This window comes from Xyrauchen texanus, chromosome 35, assembly GCF_025860055.1.
Source record: "Xyrauchen texanus isolate HMW12.3.18 chromosome 35, RBS_HiC_50CHRs, whole genome shotgun sequence".
In the NCBI taxonomy this organism is placed as follows: domain Eukaryota; kingdom Metazoa; phylum Chordata; class Actinopteri; order Cypriniformes; family Catostomidae; genus Xyrauchen; species Xyrauchen texanus.
In genome coordinates this window covers 38,217,982-38,228,594 of record NC_068310.1, presented here as the reverse complement: position 1 = coordinate 38,228,594, position 10,613 = coordinate 38,217,982, and positions in this window count along the sequence as shown.

Sequence of the window (10,613 nt, the reverse complement as noted above, 5' to 3'; positions counted from 1 at the left end):
AGAAACGCTACTGTGTATAAGGGAGCAGCAAACTCCACCCACAGAAATTAGGAAGGTAACGCATAAGTAACAAAAGTTAATCTGCCCTGAAAAGTAGTCCCGCCCCTAAAAGGACAATTTAGACACTGTAAAGGGATATAGATGGGGAGTCACTTCCCTCCTCCTCTCGCGGATGGCGGTCTTCTTTCGACCCCTCCGCGTTTCTGGGGATGGCAGGGCTCTCCTCTGCCCCTGGCAGCGGCTCCATCGCTCCAGATGGTAAAAATAATATAAATAATGCTTTAATTAGAAACTTAAACAAAAGACACAAACACACACATGACGGATATGCGGTGTGTAGAATCATGACCAAGCCCCGCCCTCCGCCCTGCCACATTCCTCCCTCTTTCAGGCTGGGGAATCCTGGGCATGACGTACATACCCCCTCCCCCCCTTTCCCTGGGGAGGGGCGTGCCTTCCACCCCATCTGCCGGCAGGTTATCCCCGTCTACCTGTATGAGGGAGGGGACAAGCGGAGGGAAATAGAAATAATTAAAATAGGGGGTACTTCCTGTAACAGTGTTGTACCCCCCCCAAAAAAAAATCACTTTAAAATTTAAAAGAGAGGGAGAAGTCCAACGCGGAGCAGCAGTGAGAGAGATGAAAAAAAAACGTACTCACCGGTTCACTGATGCACCGTCGCATGGTCCTCGATCACTCCTCCACCCTCTCAGGCGGACGACAGCCGCTTCTCCCCGGGCGGACCGGAGTCAGACCCATGACCCCCGGTGGACAGAACACCCCTCCAAGTTCCCAGCGACTCGTAGGGACACTCCTCCGACCCTGGCAGCGGCCCTACCACTCCATGTGGTCGGGGAGTCACTTCCCTCCTCCCCTCGCGGACGGCGGTCTTCTTTCGACCCCCTCCGCGTTTCTGGGGGATGGCAGGGCTCTCCTCCGCCCCTGGCAGCGGCTCCATTGCTCCAGGTGGTCAGGGAGTCAAGTCCCCACTCGCCTCACTGACGGTGGCCATTCATCGCGTCCAGGCGGTCGGGCTAATCCATCCCCCGGCGGATGGCAACGGTGCTCCCCCGTGTGGACGCCAGTGTCGAGGACTCCGCGACGGGCATCCCTCCTTCTTCCCGGGTTTCGGCACGAGTGTAAAGGGATTTAGACGGGCAAGGAGGAGGCGAGAACCATCTTGACGATATAAATAATGCTTTAATGAGAAACTTAAACAAAAGACACAAACAGACACATGACGGATATGCGCGTAAACGATCTCTCTCTCCCGCACCATCTTCCGCCGTCGGCCTTTATCCCTCTCGGAGGCTTGATTAGCCTGATTAGGGGCCGGGTGTGTAGAATCACGACCCCGCCCTCCGCCCTGCCACAGACACTTTCTAGCTCTAATAACATTTCTGTTCTAAAATCCTCCTCTACACTTGCCCCATAGACTTCCATTGTAAGCGCATTACAGTAAACATGATTATTGTTTGCTTTTACGAACTGAGGAAAAAAAGTTTAAATTATTGTCTGTGGTAATCGACAGTGTGAGTGCTGAGCAGTCCCAGAAATGGAGAAGAAAGCTACTCCTTAAGAAAGTAGCACAGCCCAGCGTGTCTCTGCTCGCTGGATAATTATCTCAGCTCTGCCTGCTGGGACCCACCGCAGGGGTCAGAGGTCACACCAGCTGCTGAGGAAGAGCGCTGTGTGTTGCACGCCACGGGCTCTGATGCCCAGGGAAGAGCTGCCCCGCTGGGCGCATTACCTGCACGCCAGGAACCCCAAACACCTCCAACGCCTGTGAATACACACACTAATCTCTGTTTAAAACCACTCATCCTGGATGCAGGCTGTAATTATAGAAAAATATGGAAGAAAAGAGTTGAAAATGAAAGACTTTTGAATGGGTGTTTAATTAGTGGCATTTGCTAAATCAATCATCACCGAGAAACCGCTCGAACACCCTATAGCATCGTGATGGCGACTTTTGCACGGGCAAAACTTTGGAGGTGTGCTTGGGGGTCATTGTCCATTTGAAAGACCCATTCAAATGGATGAATGCTTTAACTTCCTGTCTGATGTCTTGAGAAACAAAGAGCGAGATCCTTTCATGCTGCGTTGCCGAGATTGCCTCCGTATCAGCTGGCGTCATACGCGCGCATTGGCGGCTTTTCTGATTGGTTTACGTTTGATGACAGAGTAAAGCTGTAATTGTCTTTGGATGCTGCCAAGATCCTGAATGGGTTAATAGATGCACTACAACGACTCAAACGCTGTTAACGAGGAAACGCCTCCGGGAGATGTTTGTCTTTCCCGTTCTAACGCTCGTATACACATTCAGACAGCACTCCCAGGCCATCTCTTACTGTATAAATTAAGCTTATAATTAATTATTCATGATGTCACGCTCATTACAGTCTGACCGGTCACTTTTATTATTTATGTTATTAAAGTCCGTGCATGCTAGCGTAATCGTTTTAAATCATTCGTGATGGGCGCTTATGCGTTTGTCGTATGTTTGTTGAAGGGTCAGTCTTTGAAATGTGGCATGTGGGATTTCTTCATCTTAAGAGTGTGCGGACACACGAGAGCTAATTGGCCGCTCTAAATATTTAATGCAGCTGAAGACGTTAAGAGGTGAAGACGAGCTTGTGAAGGAGCTGTCGTCCGCGTGGACTTGCGCTCTCTAATGGTTTTGGTTGTGTGTGGGAGCCGTTTGAAACAAATAAGACTTGCGGTCTTCTGCTGAATGCTCCTTTCCAGCAAATGCATCCCTTATTTGCATACTTCGCCACACACTGAAAGTATGCTTCAGTGACGATAGGGAGGTCTGTAATACCTACTGTAGCTAGCTGTTAGCATTCTCAGTGTGCAGTGTGTTCTTTACATATTGCCATATTATTCATGCTACTGTATGCATAATATACAGATTATATGCTGGGAATCGCAAAAGTAGGGGTTGGCGATATGACCAAAATCATACATCACAATATGAGTCATTTTATATCACGATAGCGATATATATATCAATATTAGGGCTGTTAATCGATTACAATTTTGAATCGAATTAATTACATGGTGTCCCGATTAATCGCATATACAAATAATTGGGTGTGTTGCGTCATAAACATAAAATTTTTAGGTCACTGTGTCAAGTTAAATATAGTTTAATACTCCATCTTTAAACACATCTTGAGATCTCTTAGTTCGCATTTGAGCTCCGAGTGTTTTGAACGCAAGAATGTAACGCATGTTTGTGTTGTTACTACTGAAGTGTTTCTTCACTGTATAAACATTACTCATACAGCTGAAGTTTCACTTACTGCCCTCTGGAGTAAACAGGTGGTACTACAATTTTTTTAACGCTTTATTTTTTGTAAAATTAATCGCACTGAATTAATGCGTTAAATCGACAGCCCTAATCAATATAGTAACATTTTTCTATAAAAATCAATAACATTTTATTATATAATAAACCATGTCGCAATGTGTAATTTTGAGTAATCCAGTCAGTGAATGAAATATGTAAAAACAAAAAGCCACATTTCAGTCTGATGTGCACAAATGTTTTTCGCTTTATTATTCATGCTAACACATGCTAGCATCACCTAGCGTAGTGTTAAAACATGCTATAAACGTTGTAGCATCATGCTAACATATGCTAGCATCGCCTAGCGAAGTGCTAAAACATGCTAAAAACGTTGTAGCATCATGCTAACACATGTTAACAAGGCCTAGCAAAGTGCTAAAACATGATAGCATCATGCTAACACATGCTAACAATGCCTAGTAAGTACAATTTATTTCTAAAGCACACTCAAACACAGCAAAGCTGACCGAAGTGCTGTACAGATGAATCTACAATACATTAAAAAACAAACACGTCATTAAAAAAATAAATAAAAAGGTCTAGTAAAGTGCTAAAACATGGTAACACATGCTAGCAACACCTAGTGAAGTGCTAAAACATACTACCTACATGCTATCATCATGCAAACACATGCTAACAACATGCTAGGATCTGTGGATGCTACACACTGGTGGTGGTTGAGGAGATTTCCCTATACTATGTAAAGCGCTTTGAGTGCCTAGAAAAGCGCTATATAAATGTAAGGAATTATTATTATTATTATAATAGTTAGCAACATGCTAGAACATGCTATGTGATCGAAGTTTTATCACGGCAAGCACCACTCACATTTTCTTCAGGAAATGTACCTCTCTAGTTATTATTGCTGTTGTAGTTAATGTTATTATTATGATTATGATGATTGTCACTGAATTTGCTTTGTGGGCGATCCACTCAAACTTCATCTCAGATGTAGATGCTAAATAGTTCTGTTCATTTATAACATGCATTGAGAACGGCACCGTATATGCATTTCACCAGATGTTGACAATTATTTAGGATATGGCTCTAAGAGACTTTTTTGTACGTGTTGACATGTTACATATGTATACCGATTTTCTTAAGTGTAGGTGAAACGTGGCGTGAGGGCTGCTTCGTTGAAATTTCGTTGGTGGTGCTATCGAGCCATTTTGCCTCAATTAACTCTAAAACCAGCATCAGATGTAAATTTTCCCCACTTTTGAGATGTGTGCAAAGTTTGATGAGTTTTTGAGCATGTTTAGGCCTCAGAATTGTGCCTCGTTTCATATCGAACTTTGTCAGGCCGCCACGGACACGCCCTTCAACAAAGCTTCGGAATTTAACATCCAAAAAGGCCTTTAGATTAAGACTGACTAAATATAATGTTGATCTGATTAAATCTCTGGGAGGAGTTTAAGTACAAGACCTGGAATTGGCGGTTTCCAGTAGGTGGCGCTATGACTATAACTGAATATTGGCACGTACATGTATTCAGGCCGGGACTCTTATCAAACATGTGACGTTTGGGGCAGATCGGACATTGTATGTATGAGTTACAACAACTTCCTGTTTCATGGCGAAACATCGGACTTTGTCAGACCGCCACGCCGCCACGTGCAACGTAAAACTCAAAAGCTTCACAATGTAACATCGCCAAGGCCTTTACATTAGAATTGCCAAATATGAAGTAGATCTGATGAAATCTTTAGGAAGAGTTTGTTAAAGCACGAGGCCTGGAAATGGCAAAAACGGAGCAAGAATTGAAGAGGAAAATAGAAATGGCCGACTTCCTGTTGAGTTTCGGGCATGGGTCCAAGAGACGTTTTTTGTAGGTATTAGCATGTTAAACGTGTGTACCAATTTTCATACGTGTAGATGAAACGTGAGTGAAAGCGCACATTGTTGAAAGTTTGTAGGTGGGCTTATTGAGCCATTTTGCCACACCTAATTCTGAAACCCACATCAGATGTAAAGTTTCGCGCTTCTGATGCGTGTGCAAAGTTTCACGAAGTTATCAAGTATGTTTAGGACCTCAAAAATGCGATTATTTGGGAAAAAAATAATAAATGCCTAGAAGAACAACAGTTAGCTCGCACCATCGGTGCTCATGCCTAATTATATACCTGGAGTTACAGCTTCTTGGAAAAATGTACCTGAATCTGACCCAAAACCCGGCGGTTTGTCTGGACCAGTAGCAGACCTCTTATCCTGCATACTATTTAGGTTGTATAATAAGTGAATTAGGATGCAGGGTCTGTCTGGGGTCTGTCTAGGGTTCAGTAAGCTCTGTCGGGAGGTTTGTGTAACGCATGAAATGTGTTGCTTGGTGACTGAGAAGATCCGAGAGAGATGTTTAAAGAGGAAGACGACCATGCAGATTTGTGTGAGTTTTTGCTGAACTACTCTTTCAAACTGAGCAACAGTAGCTGTGGCTTTATCTCGAAAGTGCACATACATGCTTCTGTGTGTGTGTGTGTGTGAGAGATAAACATCACCATTCGGGGAGCAAAATGTGCATGAAAATAATGTTACAATATGAACAATTCTTAAAGGCCCTAAAACAGGCTTCATTCTAGGGCTGAACTATCTACTAACGTAGAGCTAAAACATGCTATAAACGTGTTAGCGTCATGCTAACACATGCTATCATCGCCTAGCGAAGTGCTAAAACATGCTAAAAACGTGCTAGCATCATGCTAACACATGTTAGCAAGGCCTAGCGAAGTGCTAAAACATGATAGCATCATGCTAACACATGCTAACAATGCCTAGCAAAGTGTTAAAACATGTTAACCCATGCTAGCAACATCTAGTGAAGTGCTAAACATACTACCTACGTGTTATCATCATGCAAACACATGCTAGCAACATGCTAGAACATGCTATAAACATGTTGGCGTCATGATAACACATGTTAACATCGCCTAGCGTAGTGTTAAAAAATGCTATAAACGTGTTATCGTCATACTAACACATGCTAGCATCACCTAGCGAAGTGCTAAAACATGCTAAAAACGTGCAAGCATCATGCTAACACATGTTAGCAAGGCCTAGCGAAGTGCTAAAACATGATAGCATCATGCTAACACATGCTAACAATGCCTAGCAAAGTGCTAAAACATGGTAACACATGCTAGCAACATCTAGTGAAGTGCTAAAACATACTTCCTACGTGCTATCATCATGCAAACACATGCTAGAAACATGTTAGGATCATAATAGCAGTGCTTAAAAACATGTTAGAACATGCTATGTGACGAGTTTTACCACGGCAAGCACCACTCACATTTTCTTCAGGAAATGTACCTATCTAGTTATTATTCAATCTATTCAATCTACATTTGCACGTTTTTTTGAATTTCCCAAAAAAGAAGAGAAAACAAGAGTTTATCATTTGAGTGCAGTTGGATATGAATGTTATAAGATGATCTGTTCATTTTGAATCATAATGACAGTATTTATATATTTCTTTACATACAGATATCCATGTATGGGGGCATAGAAGCCCTTGTGACTGAGGAATGATACTGTATGGGGGTTCAGGGGTGTCTCGAGAGAAACTTTTGAACATGTAAAAGTCTGAATGGACCATTTTTCTATTTTCATTAAAGTGAGAAAGACTAAACTACAAACTAGTAATTGTTTTGTTTTTCATCCTTGTCAGCGATGATGACATCTGAATAATTTCGCCAAATTAGAACAGAAATCTATTTGGCTTGGAACATGCGGATTAATAAAACTACATAGAAAGAAAAACGTTATGGTGTAAAGTTGCTCTGGAAACACGCACCTCATGTTTCCCCACATGTGGGGAAAAGACTAAGCGGGTGCGGCCCGGGCATCAGCGAAGCGGAAGCGGGTCCGGCCCGGGCATCAGTGAAGCGGAAGCGGGGTGGCCCGGGCATCAGTGAAGCGGAAGCGGGGTGGCCCGGGCATCAGTGAAGCGGAAGCGGGGTGGCCCGGGCATCAGTGAAGCGAAGCGGGTCCGGCCCGGGCATCAGTGAAGCGGAAGCGGGGTGGCCCGGGCATCAGTGAAGCGGAAGCGGGTGCGGCCCGGGCATCAGTGAAGCGGAAGCGGGGTGGCCCGGGCATCAGTGAAGCGGAAGCGGGGTGGCCCGGGCATCAGTGAAGCGGAAGCGGGTCCGGCCCGGGCATCAGTGAAGCGGAAGCGGGGTGGCCCGGGCATCAGTGAAGCGGAAGCGGGTCCGGCCCGGGCATCAGTGAAGCGGAAGCGGGTGCGGCCCGGGCATCAGTGAAGCGGAAGCGGGTCCGGCCCGGGCATCAGTGAAGCGGAAGCGGGGTGGCCCGGGCATCAGTGAAGCGTGTTTCAGTGCTAGAGAAAAATATTGAAGAATACAGTCGAGAAAGATCAGATATGATGTAACCGGCACTGTTGTTTTGTCACGCTGCTCACTAGAGACGATGAGAGCGCGTAACCGTCGTCATGACGTCTTGCAGTCAAGATGGAATCAATCTGGGATCCGAACGCGGCGACCTGCATGAGCGGCGGCAATAGCAACTTCATACAGTCTGAGGCGGCAATTCCACTGATGCGGAAGAAATCCGCACAAAGCCGCTCCCAACGCTATCAAACCGCTTGCCCCGCGACTACTGTCAATGTTACAATCCACTTCAGCGAGCTTGACGCTTGGCTCCATAGGAAGGAATTGAAAGTGATCGCCACATTCGCCTCGCGATGCCAGTGGAAACATATGATTAGCCAAACTGCTAGTGTTTTTAACAACACGCATGTCTAGATGTAGAACACAAGCTAAATATCGAAAATTGCTCAAAAGCTTATCGTCGATATCATGGAGTTTTTTATCGCGATAAATATTGATATCGTTTTATCGCCTCAGACCTAGTTATACACATGCTTTACTGCCAACCATAAAAGCTGCTCTAGAAAGGGTGTTCACACTTGAGTCCTCTAAAAGAACCAAATTAAAAAAATAAATAAAACATCACAATCACATTGCATCCGTCTGCTTTACGCAAACAAATTATATATTTATTTTTTTACTTTTAATCATATTTTTAAACGCAGTAATCTTGAATAATATTTTATTGCAATAATAATGTTGTTAAGAATTGTTATAGAAATATATTATTGTTGGGGCTGTTGATTTAACGTGTTAATTCAGTGCAATTCATTTTACAAAAAATAACGCGTTAAAAACATTTACGCAATTAATCGCAGCATAATGAGGCAGATTCCTGAGAAATGCTTGTAGTACCGCCTGTTTACTGCAGAGGGCAGTAAGTGAAACTTCAGCTGTATGAGCAACACACAGTTTATACAGTGAAGAAACACTTCAGTAGGAAGAACGACGCAAACATGCGTTACATTCTTGCGTTCCAAACACTTGGAGCACAAATGCGAACTAAGAGATCTCAAGATGTTTTGAGGTTTCACACACTACTTGAGTTAATGGCTGTAAACAGGCTGCTGTGCTCGTCTCTCTCACAATAGTGTTTTAAACCTCTTACATGGAGAATAACATTCCACAGATACTGTAAAGCAGTCTGTAATATGGACAGCGTGACCCTGCTGGGTGTTTTTCTCCTGGACGCTGTAAGGGGTCATGTGAAACAGAGACTGGAAAATAATGCTGTCTGAATTACCGGCACTGTAGTTTGGTGATTTTGCTTCTCTGTGGCCCAGAGGCAGGGCTGGACTGGTAATCTGGCATACCGGGCATTTTCCCGGTGGGCCGACGCACTTTGGGGCCGATCAGGGGCTGGACTGGTAATCTGGCATACCGGACATTTTACCGGTGGGTCGACGCACTTTGGGGCCGATCAGGGGCTGGACTGGTAATCTGGCATACCGGACATTTTCCCGGTGGGCCGACGCACTTTGGGGCCGATCAGGGGCTGGACTGGTAATCTGGCATACTGGGCATTTTCCCGGTGGGCCGACTCACTTTGGGGCCGATCAGGGGCTGGACTGGTAATCTGGCATACCGGACATTTTCCAGGTGGGTCGACGCACTTTGGGGCCGATCAGGGGCTGGACTGGTAATCTGGCATACCGGGCATTTTCCCGGTGGGCCGATGCACTTTGGGGCCGATCAGGGGCTGGACTGGTAATCTGGCATACTGGGCATTTTCCCGGTGGGCCGACTCACTTTGGGGCCGATCAGGGGCTGGACTGGTAATCTGGCATACCGGGCATTTTCCCGGTGGGCTGACTCACTTTGGGGCCGATCAGGGGCTGGACTGGTAATCTGGCATACCGGGCATTTTCCCGGTGGGCCGACTCACTTTGGGGCCGATCAGGGGCTGGACTGGTAATCTGGCATACTGGGCATTTTCCCGGTGGGCCGACTCACTTTGGGGCCGATCAGGGGCTGGACTGGTAATCTGGCATACCGGGCATTTTCCCGGTGGGCTGACTCACTTTGGGGCCGATCAGGGGCTGGACTGGTAATCTGGCATACCGGGCATTTTCCCGGTGGGCCGACTCACTTTGGGGCCGATCAGGGGCTGGACTGGTAATCTGGCATACTGGGCATTTTCCCGGTGGGCCGACGCACTTTGGGGCCGATCAGGGGCTGGATTGGTAACATGGCATACCTGGCATTTTCCCGGTGGGCCGACGCACTTTGGGGCCGATCAGGGGCTGGACTGGTAATCTGGCATACCGGGCATTTTCCCGGTGGGCTGACGCACTTTGGGGCCGATCAGGGGCTGGACTGGTAATCTGGCATACCGGGCATTTTCCCGGTGGGCCGACGCACTTTGGGGCCAATCAGGGGCTGGACTAGTAATCTGGCATACCGGGCATTTTCCGGTGGGCCGACGACTTTGGGGCGATCAGGGGCTGGACTGGCCATCAGGGGAACCGAGCAGGCCGGTGGGTCGGCCGCGAAACGTGCCTAATGGGGCGCGATAAGCTAAAATGAGCCGCCGCTTTATGCAGAACGGACCACAAAATGGCGTCGCGATATGCATAATAGGACAGCGAACGCCCCCCACTAGTTGCTATGTAAAATTCTGGGCCGATTTCTGTTCTCAGCTCTGCCTGAACTCCGGTATTTACACTGTCAGTCATATCGGTTCCGATTTGCTGTTGCTATAGCAATCGAAGCATGAGCTGTTAAGGCACAGCCCTCTTCCTGAAAGGGGGCGGGAAGCAGCAGCAGCTCATTTGCATTTAAAGAGACACACACAAAATCAGTGTGTTTTTGATTCCACCCAAAAAGAGGCGTTTATAACATGGTATTATAAAGTATTTTGAGCTGAAACTTCACAG